The following is a 20552-nucleotide window of genomic DNA, read 5'->3' on the forward strand; positions in this document are numbered from 1 at the left end:
ATTCCACATGGCTGGCGCCTCCAGCAGGTCGTAGACAGTCCAGGAGTGGGAGTCGAAGAATAGTCAAGAGCCGGTCCGAGGGTCAAAGTCCAGAGAAGGGTTGTAAGCCGGTCCAGGAGCAAATCAGGAGAAAGGTCCGAAGCCAGTCCAGGGTCAAATCAGGAGAAAGGTCCGAAGCCAGTCCGAAGGTCAAAAGCCAAGGTAGCAATCCTATCGGAAGCAGGAGCAGGACTGAGAACGGTACCAGGAACACGGAGCACAGGAAACTCCTTCAAGAGCCTCAATCCCAAGGCAAGGTCTGAGGAGCAGACCTTGCCTTAAATACCTGAGCCAATGGAATTCTTCAGGAAGGAGCCACGACAACTTCCTGTCATGGCCCCTTTAAATAATATCTTCAGCCACGCGAGCGGCTCTAGTAGCACAGAGGGGGAGGAGTCAGCCCGGCATCGCTGGACCACGCGGCTGGGTTCAGCAGCGGCAGCGGCCGCGCGGAGAACGTCGGAGGGAGCAGCCCGCTCCCGTAGGAGCCCCAGAGACGGCCCGACTTTGCGGACAGGTACTTGGCCCCGGTCGCGGACCACTGCGGCCGGCGGCCATGACAATGCAGCCCGGCCCCGGTACGCCGCAGCCATAACATGTTTTATGGTAATAGCCTATTTATCGCAAAGTGCGCTATCTTAGTGCTTCGCATTGGTATTACCGCACTCTGCCTAAGCTTGTAAAATAAAACTTTCAGTGTTTTTAGGTCCTTATAGTAGTTAGGTATTTATACCTCTATAAGAGGCCCATCTAGTTACTCGAGGTGAGGTTTAGATAGTAGTGTAGGGGTTAGGGGCCACTTTGACATTCAGAGAGAGACATACGAACAGAACTGTACACTCTGGTGAAGATTTGATGACCTTCGGAGTGAGGAAACTCACACAAAGATGAGATTTGTACAATGTTCTCTCAACCTAGCTTGATGAACTCTCTACCTGGGTAACTGTTCTGTTCATATGAAGCCAGCCCACTTGGAGAGAAATCCCGCCTCCAAACTCCTCCCCCTTTTCCAAATTAGCATCGCACCATGCGTTATGGTGCTTTTCACATGCGAAAACGCCTTAACGCATACGAAAAGCCCATAATGCGGCTTGGGAAATAACCCCCTTAGTTTGTTTCCTGGTTTCTAGGCACAGATAATGTCTCAGTTCCATTGCCCAGCCCCTTTAATACCTTGTGCTTGAGTTGGGTAACTATGGAGTCCAAGTAAGCTGACCCAGATTCTTGTTTCTTTGAATCAGATGCAGGACAAACTTTATTGGTATGTAAAGCACCTATAAAGGAAAACAGAACAGGAGTAATGGAATAATTGGGGTAGAAAATGAAGTAGGACCTCATCACAGGGAATAGATCTGAAAGTGTGCTCCTTTAGGGAACAATTTTAAAACCGTCACATTGGGAGAAAGTCTGCAAGTGCTTCTAACCTCTGGCATTTACAAACATTTTCAAAGTGAAGTACATGTGAACTTTTGCTTTGAAACTTGTGGGCACAAAGTACTCACAAACATTTGCAGCTGCTTTTTCTGTGGGCAGTTTTTTCATGAAAAATAACATACCTAAATTTGAAAAAGCAATCTATGTGCATTATTTCCCTCCCCCGAATTCCTTTCAATGTGTTTAATGTAAGGACTTCAATCGTAGTACATCAAAAGAGAGCAGTTTTCAGAAAGTCAATTGGGTAAAATGCTTTTTATCCATGAAAATGACTTTAAGAACTGTCCTCTTAATGAAGTAAATCAGATGCAGACAATGATTTCACTAAAATATATTAACAATTTTATTCATTTTAAATAATTTATAGATGATCAAATTAACATAGGGTCCATATGCAGTAGGCCGGTTAGTGAACAAGTTAGCCAGATAACTTGTCCCTTATATTCAGCAGGAGAAATGCTCCACTGAATATACCAGCCTAAAGTTATCTGGCTACATATAGGCGGATAACTAAAAACCTAACCAGCTATGTTTGAATATAGCCGGCTAGGTTTTCAAATCATGTGGTTTGTGTGGCTGGATAATTCACTACTTAACCGGATATCTTGAAAAGTGAGAGGTGATGGGGGCATAGAGGGGAGTGACTGAGTACAAGAGTCATACTATGTCAGTTTTGAGAACATACATTTCTTCTCTCTTTGAAGTTTGCTTAGTGAAGGAGGAAATATATTTGTTTCTAGTTCTTCAGTTTTGCACTGCATGCAGAAGGTCTTCTTGGGGTTTCCATTTCAGTTTTTGTTTCCACATTTGTAATTTGTGGTCTTTTCTATATTTGGTGAAGGCAGATCTGTCTGTGTTCTGTGTGTATGTGACTAAAATGAGGTACTTTACTAGAAGTTTGTATCAGCCTTATTTATTGTATTTTCTCCATATTGTATTGCGCTAGTGGTGAACTGCTGCCTTTTCATGGGTAGGGCTATTGTTGTTTTATTTCTTGGAGTTAGTGCTACTGCAGTATGGCAGGTTTGATAGACATGTACAAAGTGGGGGGTTTTTTTTTTTCCAGGTTTTGTATTATTTTACAAGGTACCTTATAGCAGAGGGAGTTTGTGATACTGTTATTGGGATGAGACCAGAATCAGAATATCTTTTTTTCTATGGTGAGTTGTACAGAGAAATGTCTTAATTCTGCTCTGCACCCATTTTTAGGAAACGGAGGATTCCTGTGGATGCAGAACATATGCTTATATTTACTCCCATGATGGTCATGTGTTCAGTGTGTCACATGTGAGCATCTCTCAGATGTGTCCTGATAGAAAAAAGGTTGAAAACTACTGCCCTAATACACTGTTCAAATCTTTCTCCCATCCCGCAATATCTGAAGGAGTCACTTTGAGATCTCTATTCAACAGACTATAAATTCTAGAAAGTCCCTTAGACAAAAGATGTGCATTATCACAAAATCCCTCAAAAAGAGACTTTCCCTGACTAAGAGCCCCCCTTACTTCCGACTGCGCCAGAAAATGATGCACCTGCAAATAAAATAATAGTCAGAAAGTGGCAGATGAAAAGTATGCATCACTCCTGAAAGGCCTTTGGACCCTTACCATCCCAAAAATGCTCGAATCTACAGCATTCTCTTACCTTCCCATCTTTTTGCTAAAGCTACAGAGCACCCTGGGATAAAATCATTATTCATGAAGATAGGAGATCTAAAATAGTATTGCCCTTGCCTACCTCCCACCAAACAACTCTTCCACCGGTCCCATATTTTCAAGGTAAGAGCTATGGTTGGAGGCATTGAATCAGGTCTTATGCGCTGTAGGCGATAACCAAACCAACTTATCTGGTGGAAAGATATTTCCAGAACTACCCACCTCTTTCCCTTCCCACCCTTATGCCATTCTAGAACTGCCTTAAGCTGTGATGCCACACAATACCACTGTAGACGACACTGCCCCCCACCCCCCTCCAATCCTTAGGTAGATATAAAACTTTATTGCTTACCCTGGGAGGTCTCCTTTTCCAATTAAAAAGAAAAAATGTACGTTGCACAAAGTGAGACATGCATCAGGAACAGATATCGGCAAAGTTTGAAATAAATAGCTAAGCCTAGGTAGTATATTGATTTTATAGTCAAAATTCTGCCCAGCCAGGATAAGTTACCCATTTCCCACTTTTGGAGGTCTTTTAAAATCTGTTTCCACACACCTTCAGGCCATCAAGGTTAGCACTGATCTTCACCCCTAAGTACTTCATTCCCGAGACAATTATTTTAAAAGGAAACTTCCTTTTTATTTCTGTCACCTGCTCCCCTGGTAAAATAATGTTCAAATATTCAGATTTATCCACATTCAACTGATAGCCAGACACTCCGCCAAATCTCATTAATTCCTCAACAAGAAAAGACATAGAGAACATGGGATAAGCAACAATAAAAAGAATGTCATCCGCAAACAGAGAGTTTATATTCTTGATCTCCCACCTGTAGGCCATGAAATGCTGGAATACTGAGGATTCTGGCTGCCAAGGGTTCCAAATATAGTGCAAAGAGTAGCGGAGAGAGGGGATAACACTGTCTTGTGTCTCTCCCTATAGGGAAGGCTCCCGAGTATCCCCCATTGACTTTTATACTGGTGCTGGGATTACTGTAAAGCTGTTTTATCCAAATAGAAAAATTTCCTCCCAAACTCATGTTCTTCAATACAGAAAAAAAATCCAAATGTACAAAGTCAAATGCCTTTTCAGCATCCACTGTAAGCAAAGCCAGCGGAATATGAGATTCCTATGCTCACCAGATTAGATTTATCACTCTCCTCACACTTGTTATGAATCCTGCCCGAGGTCCCCCGCGAGCAGGCACCTTACCTCTGCTAGTGCTGCTGCTCCCGACGCGGCCGGACACCGCCGTCGGGCCTCCCACACGGCCGGAGCCGCGGACTTTGGTTTCCTCTTGTGGCCCGGAGGCTGCCCATCATACCCTGTTTTGCCGCGGTTGGGGCCGCAGATTTCTCTGCCTTCAATGCGGCACAGAGTCGCCGCCAATGTCCCGTTCATCTTCGGGGGCTGGAGGCCGCAAGCCCCGAGCTGGCTTGGCAGCTGGAGCCGCCCTCAGGTCCTCCTGCAGCGGTAGGAGCCACTGCCATCGTCGGGGCCTGCTCCTGGGCCCAGCCCTGCCTCTTCCGCACTGACGTCAGTGCAGAGCCGCTGTCCACGGTCCTGCACAGTTCCTGCTTCCTCTCTAGGTGCGCAGCCGCGCCTCTCTTCAAGATTTAAAGGGCCCATGGCCGCATATGCCCTGGGCCCCACTTATAGACTGTTTCCTGTGCCAGCCCTATAAAAGGGCTGTTCCTGCATTCCGTCTTCGCCTTGCATCGGAGTTACTTCGCCTCTGGAAGCTCCTGCCTTCCAGTGCTCCGTCAGGTCCTTTGTGTTCTTTGTGGAGCTCCTCGTCTCGTCTGCTTCTTGCCATGTCTTCGTCGCCTGAGGTCCTCGTCCAGGTGTCCTGATGTCTCGTCATCTGATGGCTCCCTTCCTGACGTTCCAGGTTCCTTGGTGTCCTTCTCTTGTGCTCTTGAGCCTTCCGTTCTGCCGGCCGTGGATCTCCTGGTGACAAGTCTGTCTGTGGAGGTGCCTGCAGTGGACTTCCGTCCTGTGCTCCTGAGCCGTCCTGTCCTGCCAGCCTTTGTGGTGCTCCGGGTGACACCGGCTCCGTCGAAGTCCCGCCTCGGCAGGATTCCTCCCTGCGCTTATCCCGCTCTCCGCATGGTCCGTGACCACCTCCTCCGGCTGTGTAGGGCACGCAGTGGGACAGGGTGGTCCGCGACCAGCCCATTGGGTCCGCCCGTTAAGGTGGGCTGAGTAGGGCACCCTGAGAGACAGTGCCAATGTCCAACCTTCCCAGCTTCTTGTCTTGTCTGGACTTCGTCAAGTTCTTCGTCTCGTCTGTGATGCCGTTGCATCAGCTTTGTTGTCATGCCGTCGCATCAGTCCTCATCTGTGATGCCGTCGCCTCAGTCATAGTCCCATGTCTTCGTGTCAAGGCCTCCGTCTGTCCTCATCCTCAGGCCGGCCTGCTGCTCCATGCCGATCCTAAGCGGCAGGTCTGAAAGGGCTTGGAACGGTCGGAGGACTGTTCACCTTCCAACATCATCTTGTTGGCCTTGGGAGCTTGCAGGCCTGGCAGAGGGTAAGACCATGTCTCTGCCAAGCTGGGACATGCCGCCAATCCTCGGTTCGGTCCTGGATCCGTCTGGGGTCGGGCCGAGGCCCAAGGGCACATGAAAACCCTCACGTAACAACACTGTCAGCCACAAGTTAGCCCAGGACAAAACCTGTTTGGTCTGGATGAATCAATTTCCCTGCCACCCCACTCAACCGCTTAGCTAATATTTTCGCCAATATTTTAACATCTAAATTGTTGAGTTAAATGGGCTGGTACAACCCACACAAGGTTGCATCCCTCCCCAGTTAAGCCAACACCATGATTCCAGCTCAATTAGAATCCCCTGCTATGGAGCCAGTTGATAATAAATCATTGAAAGCTGCTGTCAGAGGTCTTGCAACCACTGAACTCAGCGTCCTATAGAACCCTGTTGAAAACCCATCAAGACCCAGGGACTTACCTAATTTCAATTCTTTAATCATTTGAGTCACTTGTTATGATTCCTCCTGTAGCTGCACCACAGGAGGCTTCTCACCTTTTCTCTGGAGGCCGCACCGGGGCCTTGCCTGGACAGTCTATCCCGGTTTTGCTCCATGGCCTGGGAGGCCTTCCAAGCCATCTGGGCCTGCCTGAGGCCTGCTCTGCTTCCTCCTGGACTCTCTGGTTTGGGCCTCGCCCCTTCTTCCTAAGGGGCCGGCCCGCAGCTCTTTGCTTTAGTTATAGGGCCAGCCGGGTGTGGCCCATCTAAACTCCTCCCAGGGAGTTGCCTGCTTCCTGCACTATAAAAGGACTTTGCTTTCAGTTCTGCCTTCCCTTGCATTGGAGTTACTTGCTCCTGGATGTCTCATCTTCCAGCGCTCCTTCAGGCCTTCATTCTTCGGTGGAGCTCCATGTCTTGTCTTGATGTCCATCATCTGTTCCTGATGTCTGTGATCCAGTCCTGATGTCCTGTACCCCAGGTTCCTCGTTGCCTCCTTTCTGGTGCGCCATGATGTGGTCCGTGACCAGCCCATGGGTAGTGGCTGTGTAGGGCGCTCATGGTACAAGGCCATCTTCACCTGCGCAAGTACAAGCCTCCAGAAGACTTCCGCTTCAGTCCTGAGTTGTCTTAGAATCCTTGCTTGCTTCCGTCCTGGTCTTCGGAGTTCCTTGCACTGCATCTGTCCATGCCAAAGACTCTGAATGAACCTGTGCCATTCCAGCATAGTCCGCGACCAGCCTAGGATGGGCTGTGTAGGGCGCGCCTTGGTACAGGCTTCTACTGAATCTTCGCCATGTTCCAGCTTCAGTTATTCCACACCTCGTCTAGAGCCTGCTTCGCATGAAAGCGTGGTCCGCGACTAGCCCATGGGTAGTGGCTGTGTAGGGCGCGCTGCATCGCAGTCTCAACCCAGTCCTTGATCCTGCTTCTGAATACCTTGCCTGCAGTACCTCATTCCTGAGTCTTCGTCTGTGCACCCAAGTACCTTGTTCCTGAGTCTATGTCTGTACATCCAATTACCTCGTTCCTGAGTCTACGTCTAGAGTCTCTATGTTTCAGAGCCTCCGTCTGCCCTCATCCTCAGTCTGGCCTGCTGCTTCTTGCTGATACCTTGTGGCAGGTCCGAAAGGGCTGGGAACGGTTGGAGGACTGTTCAATAACCAACACCATTGTGTTGGCTCCAGAAGCATGCAGGTCCAGCAGAGGGTCAGACCGTCTGTCTCCACCCATGCTGAGACACGCCTCACCTATCCTCGGTGCTGCCTTGGAGTTCCCTGGGGTTGTGCCGAGGCCCAAGGGCACACAATCCCCTCAAGATGGGGTCGCTCCCCTAGCGCACCCCCTTTCGTAACAGAATACAAGGCCTTCTCAAACAGGAAGGCCTTCCAAAACATCACTTCAAATTCTGTTATTGCTTTACTAAGCTGTTCCTGTTGATCCACATCCATTATGGTCAAAGCAATGCCTCCCAGGTATTCATCAATAGCGGACAGACTTATATCCTGTCGTTGGAGATATAATTCCTGATAGAACTGCGAAAACTGAGCTCTCATACTCACATTATCAGCACTATCTTACTAGTTCTATCTTTAATCTTAAGAATCTAATTCTGTACCATGCGCTCCTTAAGTCTTCGTGCCAATTATCAATTAGCTTTATTCCCTCCTTCAAAAAATTCCTGTTGTGCCCTATCTAATTGGAATATGATCTCCCCCATCTCTATGTCCTTCAATTCCACTCTCAATTTCACCAGCTGCGCCCAACTTTGAGTGTCTAAAAACCTTTTATGCCGCACCTCCAGCTTACCAATCCATTCCAACAGTGCAGTTTTCATCCTCTCCTTTTCTTTTTTCAAATATTGTGCTCTAGCAATTAATTTACCCTGAACCAACTCCTTAAAACAGTCCCAAAGATTCACTGGAGATACTTTCCAATTCTCATTCTCTGTAAGATACCTCGGCATCTCACATATCAGTGTCTGACTAAATTACTGGTCATCTAATAAACTTTCAGTAAGCCTTCAAAATCTATTCCTGGATTGACCTCCCAACTCTTGTAGTGTCAGCCACATGATCTGACCAAGATCCTATATACAAGAGCCTTATCTACTAGGAAAAAATTAATCTGGGAATATACCTTATGCACTTGAGAATAGAAAGTATAATTCTGCTCAGAGGGATGCAAGAGGCGCCATATATCCACCAGCCCCCAATCAGCCATCAAGGATTTTAATCCTCTCTTATGAACCTGGGAAGCCCCACCGCTCCACCAACTATTATCTAAAAACGGATACTTTGTAAGACTGAAATCCCTTGCAATTATAATATGTTCTTCCCTTCATTGGTGCAAAGTGGTTGAAATCCCTTCCAGAAATTTCCCTTGACCCGCATTAGGACTATATATATTCACCAACGTGTAGGTAGCAGTTCCCAACCTAAACTTCACTATAACATACCTCCCTTCCAAATCCCTAGGAATGGAGATCACATTCACAGTCACATTCTTTGAAAAAAGAACACCCACTCCACTATACTTAGTCATGGACATGGCAGAGGTGAAAAATTGCTGTGGAAAATGATTAGATAACATCAACCATTCATAATTTTTGTAGGCATGTTTCCTAGTATAATAAATCATCAACCTTCATACTGACTGTATCTTGCAATAAGTGTTTCCACTTAATATATGTATTCAGCCCTTTAACATTCCAAGACAAGTTTTTTAACTCCCCCATTTATCCAAATCCCACATAATTCTCTTAACCCACACCATTATCCCACAGAAATTATATCCCATTCTTCTCTCCTGAAAGTCCCACAGACTAATTACCATCCCAACTGCCTGGTTCCAAAGAAAGTCTCCCCAAAAATGTAAATATCCTGGTTTCCCACTTCCATTATCTAACCCCCATCCACCTATCCCCACCACCCCACCTTCCCCTCCTTAACCTTCCCCACCTTCTGCGTGAGGAATGACCACACTTAACATACCCTGACTGCTCACAAGCCTCCCACCAGCCCTCCGCTAAAATTAACCATAAATTCCCTCTCCTTAATAAACCTTTGTAAAGAACTTTGAAATCACTATCAAACAAGGAACCTTAGTGAGTAGAACATTTTGGCTATAATGCCTATATGGCACCGTATACCCGGTACCAAAACAGTAGTAAACATGCCAAGCAGAATCTGCAACAGTCCATCTCAACTCTTAGTATCCCTGGAGAACGAAGAGTCTCCGGAGTGTCTTCACAGGTGTTTCCCTCCATATCGTACTCTCTGCCATTTGGAAGCAATTTCTCAGCTAAAAGTGTCAGTAGCTGGTTGTGGAATGTGATCCATGTTTTTCACTAAGCTGGCTGCCTGGAGTATCTTCAACAACTCCTCCACTGATTTAACCCTGGATGTAGCCCAAATGGGAACAGCCATTTGTAATGATGATTGCCCTCCTGAAGAAATTGTAGCACTTCTCTAAAATCACACCGCTTCTTAATCGCGATCAGAGATAGATCCTGAAAAATTTCTACCTCATTCCCATGCCACTGGACTGCTTTCAACTTCCTTGCCTGTACCATCATTTTTTCCTTTACCAGAAAATCATGAAAGCAAACAACAATATCCCTAGGCATGTTTCCCCTAGGACAAGCCAAGGATTATGCACTCTATCCAGCTTTATGTTAGGCAATTCTTCCATAGGCTCGACAGAATTCAAAATCAAGGCACAGATATCTGAGACCACCTGAGTACAGTTACTGTAGGCAGGCTCTTCAGGGACATCCCTGAACCGCAGGTTCCCTCTCCATGATCTGTCCTCTATGTCTTCCAGCCAGTCTTTAACTAAGTCATTTTCCTCTTGCAGCTGTTTTATGCGCTGCTGTACAGACTCATTGGCTCTTTCCTGCTCCTCCATCTTGTTTTCCATTGTGTCCACCCGATCCCCCAGCTCAGCACACTTCCTGCTTCAATTCTCTTACAATCGATTTCAGTTCCTGTTTAAGGGAGCCCATATCCACCCTTAATTCACCAAACCAAGCCTGAAAAATCAGACATGGACAGGGGGATATCCGGAGTCAGCACCACAGGGTCAGGGGCCTCAAGTCCCGGCAGCCGGCTCAACTCACCGCTTCCTCCTCCACTGGGTCCTCCAATTTTTTTGCCATAACAAAGGAAAAAACCAACAAGGACTGAATTGCACAGGCTGGGTAAACAAATAAGCGTGAGAGTAGCTTGCTTATTGCGGCGGTTACTACCCCTAACCAATTAAGCTAGATACTTCATTTAGATGCAGTTCTAGCATGGATCTCTACATTAATGGTGGGGGTGGAAGGAAAATAGAACCAAAAGGTTACTAAGGGCCAAGAGTAACAGATAAGTATGAGGAAAAAAAAGTGTGAAAGCTGGCTGGGCAGACTGGATGGGCCATTTGGTCTTCTTCTGCCATCATTTCTAGGTTTCTATGAAAACTGCTTCAAGTCGACAGACTTCTTTCGGGCCAACATCTTTGTGGCTGCAGGAGGCAGTGAAGAAGCTCAGATACAAAAAACACAGGCCGAAGCCAACCCTGAGAGAAGGATTTAGTGAATCGAGACTGGGAGCACAGCTCTTAGGCAGCCATTCAGCAGCGTGAAGTCACTTCCTCCATCCAGCGACATTCTAGCCATATAACTGTTGCATTCGTGCCTGCTTTCGCCCTCGCTCCACCCTCTCTACCTGTGTGGAGATTCCCTCTGTGCCTGATGGATGGCTTGATGCCGTGGCATCTCCATGCCGCTTCTCCCCGGCGTCCCCGTGCCGGCTCGACACTGCAGATCTGCCATGTTCCTGATGACGTAGGGCGTGCGCGCGCTCCAAAGTATGTACCAGCAAGGGCGCGAACCGCAGGGGCGTCCCCCTGTATTGACGTCATTCACTTCCAACATAAAACGTCTTTACTTTTGCTAACAACTCGAGTTAGCAAGGACTCCGATTGGACTAGCTCCGGCTGTCCAAAGACTACCTTGCACCACAGGAGTGTTTGTGGGATTTCTCCGGACCTGCTTCACTCTTGCAGCATTGCCTCTCCGGACCTACCAGGGGTACTCGCTCCTCGGGTGCCTCATTCTCTTTCTCTATTTTAGATTACAGAAAGGAACCGGTACTCGCCCCTTGAGGGCCCATGTTCTTAAACCCTCTGAAGACTCTCCATTTCCTGGAAGCGATTGCAAGAGATGGACATTGTGAGTTATTATTTCAGACTACAGACAGGAACCGGTACTCGCTCCTCGCAGACCTATGTTCCTGAACACTTTGAAGATTCTCCTTGCCCAGAAGCCACCGCAGGTACAGATATTGGGGGTCATTTTCAAAGGAGTTACGCATGTAAATGTGACATACTATCGTAGCAATTTTCAAAAGCTATTTACTCGAGTAAAGTGCACTTACTTGAGTAAATCCTATGGACAATTCAATGGCATATATTGTAGCAATTTTGAAAAGCCCACTTACTTTCAAGTGTATTTACTCGAGCAAAAACCAGTTTTGCTCGAGTAAATGCTTTTTAAAATCTACCCCATTGTGAGTTACTATTTCAGATGGTATTTAGGAACCGGCACTCGCTCCTCGAGGGCCTGTGTTCCTGAACACTCTGAAGATTCTCTATTGACTAGAAGCTATTCCAGATACAGATTAGTGTGAGTGACCACCGCTCTCTCAGAGCTTCCCTGGAACCAGGTACTCATTCCTCGAGGGCCTAACCCTTTCCAACTACTGAGTCATAGCAAGACCTTGTGTGAGTTATTATCTAGTACTGGCTATGTATATCTGCATATCCTGTCTATTCACTATCTACAGTCTCTTTGCAGCTCAGCAACCTGGGAATCGCAGTTCCAGTATCTGAGGGACTTCAGCCCTGCCGGGCATACCAGCTCACTACTGCCACCTCTGGTGGTTATACTACTTATCTAATAAAGAACTATCTGTGTCTGTCTCCATACTCCAGCCTAGCCGGTGGTCCCTCTCGGGACTCCCTCCTGAGGGCGCTGTCATCTGCCATCGGCCCAAGGATTCACCTATTTACTTTCTGTCCAGCTGAGCACCATCTCCAGTACTCTGCTGGTACAGATTGCCAACTCTGCAGTCTATATTAACATTGCCATTCCTTAGCAGACCCATAGGAGGCAGTTCACTACAGATTGCTATTCCTCCCTTAGGGGAGGGAATTCCATCAGACTGCTATTCGCATCTGCTCGCTCTTCCCATCCGCAATTGCGCAAGTCGCTTCTTACAATTGTGCAAGGCGATAATACATTTTCTCTGGAGAGGAAAGAGAGCAAGGTTAAGCTATAATGTGCTAATGTTCTTGAAAAAATATGGAGGTCTAAAATTACCGCTTTTTTACTTTTATAATATGGCTTGTCAAATGTGATTTTGCTGGGAATGGTATCATGCACAATTTAAGTTCAAAGTCTCAGATTTGATAACAGATATATTATATCCCTTCAAGCCTATCAATGTCTTACATGCCCGAACAACGGATCTATCTCCCTCAGTCCAAAACCATATTTTAATTAAGCCTGTGGCTTAATTAAAGAGACTGTAGATATTTTTGTTGAGACTGTAGATATTTTTGTTGATATTAAAGAGACTGTAAATATTTTTGTTGAGAATTTAGGGCGAATCCCTTTAATACTAAACTTTTGAGCTTGTCTGGCATTTTGGCTTTTTTGCCCTGATTGAATAATCCACTATTTGCAAAGTGGGAATCAGCTGGCATAACATCTCTGGAGAACATATATTATGCAACCCAACAAATGGTAATCTCCTTTGATCAACTGAGATCTCAATTTCAAGTCCCATCTAGGCAATTCTATATGTTTTTGAAAAACAAGACATTATTTACTACAAGCATTGACCTGCAACTCTAATCTCTTTGATACAGATTCTGTAATAAACCTGTTCATTAAAGTGAAAAAGCATAGCAATTCTTTATCTTTCTGGTATAAATAAAGGTTTAGCAAAGAGTCTGAGCAACTTTGTGTACCAATAACCAAGTCATGGACGAAGCTGTTAGCCACTCAATATCACAAAACATTTTCTAACAACTCGAGTTAGCAAGGACTCCGATTGGACTAGCTCCAGCTGTTCAAAGACTACCTTGCACCACAGGAGTGTTTGTGGGATTCCTCCGGACCTGCTTCACTCTTGCAGCATTGCCTCTCCGGACCTACCAGGGGTACTCACTCCTCGGGTGCCTCATTCTCTTTCTCTATTTCAGATTCAGATTTGAATATGCCTTCACCAAAGTTCAATAAATGCAATTTAAACTACTACATAAGTTATACATCGATAATGTACGTGCCTGAAAAATGCATATCTGTGACACTGATATCTGTCTAAAATGCCACAAGGTCAGAGGAATTCTGATACACAACTTTATATTTTGTCCTACTATGTTTCCTTTCTGGAAAGCAGTTCTCCAAGTTATCGAATGCACAATTCAACAGAAGCAGTCTCTGACTTGTGATTTCCTTATACTTGGCTCCACACATTGGTTGTTTACCTCTACAAAGGCTATTGTAAAATATGTACAGAAGACAATGTGTGATAGTAAATGGAATTTACTCTAAAGAGAGAGTGGTGATGAGCGGAGTGCCGCAAGGGTCGATGTTGGGACCGGTCCCGTTCAATATCTTTGTGAGCGACATCGCGGATGGGATAGAAGGTAAGGTTTGTCTATTTGCGGATGATACTAAGATCTGCATCAGAGTGGACACGCCGGAAGGAGTGGAGAGAATGAGATGGAATTTACGGAAGCTTGAAGACTGGTCGACGTTATGGCAGTTGATTCAATGCCAACAAGTGCAGAGTCATGCATATGGGCTGTGGAAATCCGAAAGAATTGTATTTGATGGAGGGTGAAGGGCTGATGTGCACAGAATAGGAGAGAGACCTTGGGGTGATAGTTTCTAATGATCTGAAGTCGGCGAAACAATATGACAAGGCGATAGCTAAAGCCAGAAGAATGCTGGGCTGCATAGAGAGAGGAATATCGAGTAAGAAAAGGGAAGTAATTATCCCCTTATTCAGGACCTTGGTGAGGCCTCACCTGTGCTCAGTTCTGGAGACCATATCTCTGAAGGGATAGAGAAGGGCACCCAAAAAGGTGGGTAGTCTTCATCGAATGATTTATGAGGAGAGAATGAAGAATCTAAATGTGTATACCCTGGAGGAAAGGAGGAGCAGGAGTGATATGATACAGACGTTCAGATACTTGATAGGTTTTAATGATCCAAAGTCAACGACAAACCTTTTCCGTTGGAAACAAATCAGCAGAACCAGGGGTCGTGATTTAAAACTCCAGGGAGGAAGACTCAGAACCAATGTCAGGAAGTATTTCTTCATGGAGAGGGTGATGGATGTCTGGAATGCCCTTCCGGAGGAAGTGGTGAAGACCAAAACTATGAAGGATTTCAAAGGGGCATGGGATATAAACACTGTGGATCCATAAAGCCTAGAGGATGGAAATGAAGAGAAGAGGTATAGGGGTGGCTTGCAGGAATGACGGCTACTACCTGGTGATTAATACCCTTATTCAATAAATGTTCACATGGTTAATGCGACTCCAACATTGCTCTATACTTCAATGGCAAGAGGAAATGTGGAAAAGAGGATTTGCATTCAGGCAACAACCAACAAGGTAGCACAGTCTGGGTAAACAAATAAGCGTGGGAATAGCTTTCTTGTTGCAGCGGTTACTACCCCAAACCAATTAAGCCTGATACTTCACTTTCAATGCATATCCAGCGTAGATCTCTGCTTCAACGGCAGAGGGAATGAAGATAAAAGGATTTACATTCAGACAACAACCAACAAGGATTGAATTGCACAGTCTGGGTAAACAAATAAGCTGACATGGGGAGCAGGATACCCAACTTGGGATCCAGTTAGGGACCTCACTAATGAGCCATAAGGTTGACCCATTCTACTAGGTTTTATTTATATTTACATCTTTTCTGTATAGCTTAGACCATTCAATATTATATTCACTATCATGAAAACAAGGAGGTAGATATTCAAAACCTATTTAGACGGGTAACCTAATAGATATCTGTCAAAGTGGCTTTCCTGGTTATATTCAGCCCTTATCTGGTTAAATTCTAGCCAAGTAACAAGTTATTGTTAGGGATCTGCTGCTTGAGTTAGCAATCTGTTAGTGAACTGCTGCTGGATGCTCCTGTAAAGGGAGGAGCTAGCAATCTGTTGTGGGATCAGCTGCTAGAGAGAGCAATCGGATAGGATCCTGCTGCTGGACACTCCCACAAGGGAGGAGCCAGCAGTCTGTTGTAATATTGCTAGCGGTTAGCAATCTGTTGTAGGGTCTTAACTTTGCTCTCTTTCCTCTCCATAGAAAGTGTATTAGCACCTTGCGCAATTGTAAGAAGCGCCTTGCACAATTGCGGATGGGAGGAGCGAGCAGATGCGAATAGCAGTCTGATGGAATTCCCTCCCCTAAGGGAGGAATAGCAATCTGTAGTGAACTGCCTCCTATGGGTCTGCTAAGGAATGGCAATGTTAATGTAGACTGCAGAGTTGGCAAGCTTACCAGCGGAGTACTGGAGATGGTGCTCAGCTGGACAGAAAGTAAATAGGTGAATCCTTGGGCCGATGGCAGATGACAGCGCCCTCAGGAGGGAGTCCCGAGAGGGACCACCGGCTAGGCTGGAGTATGGAGACAGACACAGATAGTTCTTTATTAGATAAGTAGTATAACCACCAGAGGTGGCAGTAGTGAGCTGGTATGCCCGGCAGGGCTGAAGTCCCTCAGATACTGGAACTGCGATTCCCAGGTTGCTGAGCTGCAGAGACTGTAGATAGTGAATAGACAGAATATGCGCCTTGTGCAATTGTAAGAAGTCTTGACTCCTGATCCAAACTGGAGGCATTTCCAACTTATAGAGCAATTTCGGCAAGAGGGCCATCTTGAACAAATCATTTCTACCAAACAGCGATAGTGGGAGGTCTTTCTATGCCATTAATTGTGTTCGTCTAATCCACCAAAACTGTAATGTTCAAAGCATATAGTTAGGAAAGGTCATGAGGTATCCATAGGCCTAAGTATTTAAGTGACCCCCTTAGACCATGATAGTGGGAAGTTACCTTGCCATGTCATTTGTAGCAAAGGTGAAATGGGTAGGGCTTCAGATTTAGAGAAATTTATCCTCAGACTGGCAAATTGCCCAAATTGCACAATAAGGAATATAAGAGCAAGCAGTGCAATATTAGGGGGCCGATGCAATACAGTGCGCTGAGCCCAGCGCACTGTATAACCTGCAGTTGGACGCGGGTTGTAGAGGCGCTAACTAATCCCCTTATGCAATAAGGGGATTAGCGTCTCTACAATGCAAGTCCAACGTGGAGTGAAACTAATAGCGTTTATCACATGCAAATGCATGTCTAGAACACACATTTTAGCGATCAGAAATTAACGTCTGCCCGGAGCAGACGTTAATTTTGAGTGATACTAAAACTAGTACAGAAAAGCAGCAAAAACTGCTTTTCTGTACTGCCTCCTACTTAATATCTTTGGGATATTAAGTGGAAGGAACAACTCTTTAAAAAAATAATTAAAAAAAAAAAAAAAAGTTTAAAAAGCACTGGCAGGGGTTTGGAAAATGGATGCTGGTTAATTCAGCGTCCATTCTCCGAACCTGACTACCGGCACCAGAAGGCGTGTATAAAATCAATATTAACGTGTCAGGCACTTAATATTAATTTATTCACTCCTTCATTTATTGCCCAATGCCCATTGGTCCTTTTCACTGACATTTGTCAGTGGAAAGGACCAATCCCCTTTCAGGACAGCCTTCTGAAAGGTGATTGGTCCTTTCACTGACATGTGACAGTAAAGGGACCAATCCGCAATAAGTGAAGGAGTGAATAAATTAATATTAAGTGCCCGACACTTTAATATTGATTTTATACACTCCTTCTGGTGCCGGTTGTCAGGCTGGGAGAATGGACGCTGAATCAGCGTTCATTTTCCTAACCTCTGCATGTACGCTGGTTAAGAAAACGGGACGCTGATAAATTCAGCATCCGTTTTCTTAACCGGCAGACAGCCACCCTAGCGCCTCCTCAATAACGCAAGCTCTAATTTAAATATTGCATCACGCCCCCAGAAGAGGTGCCTGGGGGCGCGATATGGAAGCGGGCGCTGAATACACAGCGCCTGCTTTCAGCACGAGTTTTTTGCATCGGCCCCTTAGGGTTTCTTAAAAATAAGAGCATGTCGTCTGTAAATAAGCAAATGTTATACTCTTTCGATCCCAAGCGAAAACCTTGAATATCCAAGGTATTTTTTTATTTTAATAACCAATGGTTCCACTATCAAGATATAAAGCAAGGGGGATAGGGAACTTCCCTGTCTAGTGCCACTTTCAAGTGCAAAGGGCTCAGATAGTTCTCCATTTATATTAATGCAGGTAGTAGGTGCCATGTACAAGAGCTCAATCCATGCTATAAAGGTTTTAGGGAAACCATATTTCTCTAATAACCAGAACATGTAATCCCACTGGACATTATCAAACGCTTTTTTTTAGCATCTAAACTAGCAATAAGCCCATTGGGATTTTCTAACTCTCCAGACCACAGGGCTTCTATTAATTTACGTATGTTGGTAACTGTTTCTGTTTTTTACAAAGCCGGTTTGATCTGGGGCAATGAGGTCTGGAATGATTCCACTCGGCCTGTTGGCTAATATAGTGGCTAAAATTTTAATGTCCATGTTAATTAAGGAGATGGGCCTATAAGAGCCTGCTTGTTTTAAATCTTTTCCAGGTTTAGGAAAAACGACAATTAGGGCTTTGTTAATATCTGAAGACCAGCTGCCTTTGTGGACACACGTCTGGTATAGCTTTTGTAAAGGTGCTATCAATTCCTCTTTTAGCAACTTGTAAAATTCGGCTCTAAAGCTGTCTAGTCCCGGTGCCTTTGCCAAAGATAACCAACTTATCACATATGATATTTCCGAGGCGGAAATGGGATTAGCTAATCGTTGACACCAAGTCTCTGGTATTTGAGGTAGCTGTAGTTGCTCAAAAAAGTTCTCTCAAGCTTTTTCAACTTTCCCTTTCCCAGAGTATAATGATCGATAAAAATTGAGCATTTCAGTGATTTTAGCTTGAGAGGTATGGGTATTTCCATTAGAATCTGTCAGGTTCGTGATGTAGTGTTTAGGCTTAATGTTTTTAATCAGTCTTGCTAGAAGTTTGCCTGCTTTATTTCTCTGTCAATTTATTGAGTTTTAAGGTGCAAAATGTGTTTTATTTCTCTTTGGTATAGTAAGCGATTTAAGGTTTTTGTAACAGAGATTATCTCATCTTGGAGTGCACTAGCCAGGTTAGAGATATGTTGGGTTTTTTTTTTTAGGGTTCTCAGTTGATTTTGAAGTGACAGTATTTCTTGGTCTCTAAGCTTATTTTTGTGGGCCACATATCTGTCCACGAGTACCGCTGTAGTAGCAATCCAAAAGATATCGCTTGGAAGGTCCTCGTCGTGATTAAATTCTACATATTCTTCCCACTTATTTTTTAAGTAAGTGGTAAATTCTTTGTCATAATATAGCGTTAGTGAGAGCCTCCATTGATATGAAGTTCTCAGACGCATAGGTACAGCTAATTCTATGGATATATGTGCATGATTGGAAACCGTGATTAGGTCAATATTGGCAGCTCTAAGTCTAGGGAATAAATCGGCTAAGATCAAGAAAAAATCAATTCTTGAATAGGAGTTATGGACGGTAAAATAATATGTGAAGTCTAACTCCATTGGATGTAATATACGCCAAGATTCAATCAGTTGGAACTCCTTCATCAGGAAGTAAACCCTCTCCGATGTCCTGCTATGGTTGATAGCCTCACTGGCTTAGTATCTAACGTGGGATCAATAGACAGATTAAAGTCCCCTCCTAGTATTAATTTATGTTGTAGGTGTTGCCCTATTTCAGATGTCAGGCCCACAAAAAAATCATGGCTATAGGTATTTGGGGCATAAATATTACAAAGTAGGATTTTTTTGTTGTTTGACAGTTCCACTCACAAAGAGGAATCTCTCAACTTTGTCCTTAATTTATTTATAAATAGTGAAAGAGCAATCTTTTTGTATCAAAATGGCAATACCTCTCTGTTTTGTAGAGTAAGAAGCATAGTAGCATTAACCTACCCAATCTTGTTTTAGCTTACTATGCTCCTTATCCGGTCTTTTGTATGAACACAATCTGTGCCCCCACCCTCTTTAAATGGTTCAAAATCTTTTTGCGTTTAATAGGGGAGTGTAAGCCCCGTAATTTAAATGATAGTATTTTTAGGTCAACTATAATCAATAGCATAACAGGAACTGACATGCCAGTATATTAAGCATTGTTGAGATCTTGTGACCCCATCCAGCCTTGGCGTCCAAGTCCTAATTAATTTATAGGCTCCGGTAGTATTACAATAACTATCCACATGTAGTTCTTAACTCTAGTCTAACTTCATTCATTCCTTTAAACACTTACAACTTTAGCCATATATACAGTTACCGCACAACACATCCATATCATGAACCATGATCCTAAGGGCCACATATTCACTAATTTGTCTCTAGTCTTCCTTCCCTGGATAAAGATGTGTCCTTCGGGCTTACCACTCGTAGCATTATTTAACGCTGATGAACGGTACATATTCAGGTGAAGGCAGGAGAATGTTCCATGCTTGATCGGAGAGCACTTATGTTTCAAAAAAATAATAGCTTCCTGGCTTTGAGAAACTCAGATTAGTCAAACCATGAAAAATGGGAAACTCCCTGAATTATTCATTGGCCAGCACGCCAATATTCGAAAAGATCTTCCTCGTTGTTCATGCTCATGGTATGCTGGAACTTAAAAGCAGCAACTCGCACAATATAAGGGTCCTCAGCCTCCAATCAGCTACTTGGAGGTGTAGAGAAAGTCAAACTCTAATGGGAGAATCCTGCTCAAATCTAAAATGTCCCAATTCTCTGACTTCATAGTGGCGCATTTCGGTTTATGAATCCTGTTGGTTATTGTTCGCCAGGTGGAGCAATACCATAAACGTCTGTGCTGAGTCCTTTGTTAGGAAGGTAATCGTTCTTCCAGCATGTGTAACACTTAGTTTGGCTGGATACTGAAGAGTGAATCTGATTCCTTTTTTGAATAAGAGACCTTTGCTAAGTAATCATTAAAGAGGAGAATCTTGGAGTCTTCATATTGCAACAGCTGAGCGGATCCTCTTTTTTTTTTTTTTTTTTTTTTTTATAGGCCATGAGAAGCTTTTGCTTATCGGCAAAGTTCAGAATCCTCGCTATCACTGGCCTCGGCTTAGCACTATTTTGGTTACTCGGACCTAGTCGATGGGCTCTTTCCACCACTACCGGTTCCGTGGTCAGAGAGAGGCCCAAGGTT

General features: G+C 44.6%; 1 protein-coding gene across 1 annotated transcript in view; it reads right to left on the reverse strand.

Annotated features, from left to right (window-relative positions):
- Positions 1 to 20552, reverse strand: part of LOC115090217 (coiled-coil domain-containing protein 57-like) — a 166928-nt gene that overhangs the window by 137973 nt on the left and 8403 nt on the right. The window contains exon 2 of the mRNA XM_029599029.1: positions 1213 to 1313. The gene's annotated coding sequence lies outside the window, so the exon portion shown is untranslated. The remainder of the gene's footprint in view (positions 1 to 1212; positions 1314 to 20552) is intronic.

Source organism: Rhinatrema bivittatum, chromosome 4 (assembly GCF_901001135.1).
Source record: "Rhinatrema bivittatum chromosome 4, aRhiBiv1.1, whole genome shotgun sequence".
Taxonomy (NCBI): domain Eukaryota; kingdom Metazoa; phylum Chordata; class Amphibia; order Gymnophiona; family Rhinatrematidae; genus Rhinatrema; species Rhinatrema bivittatum.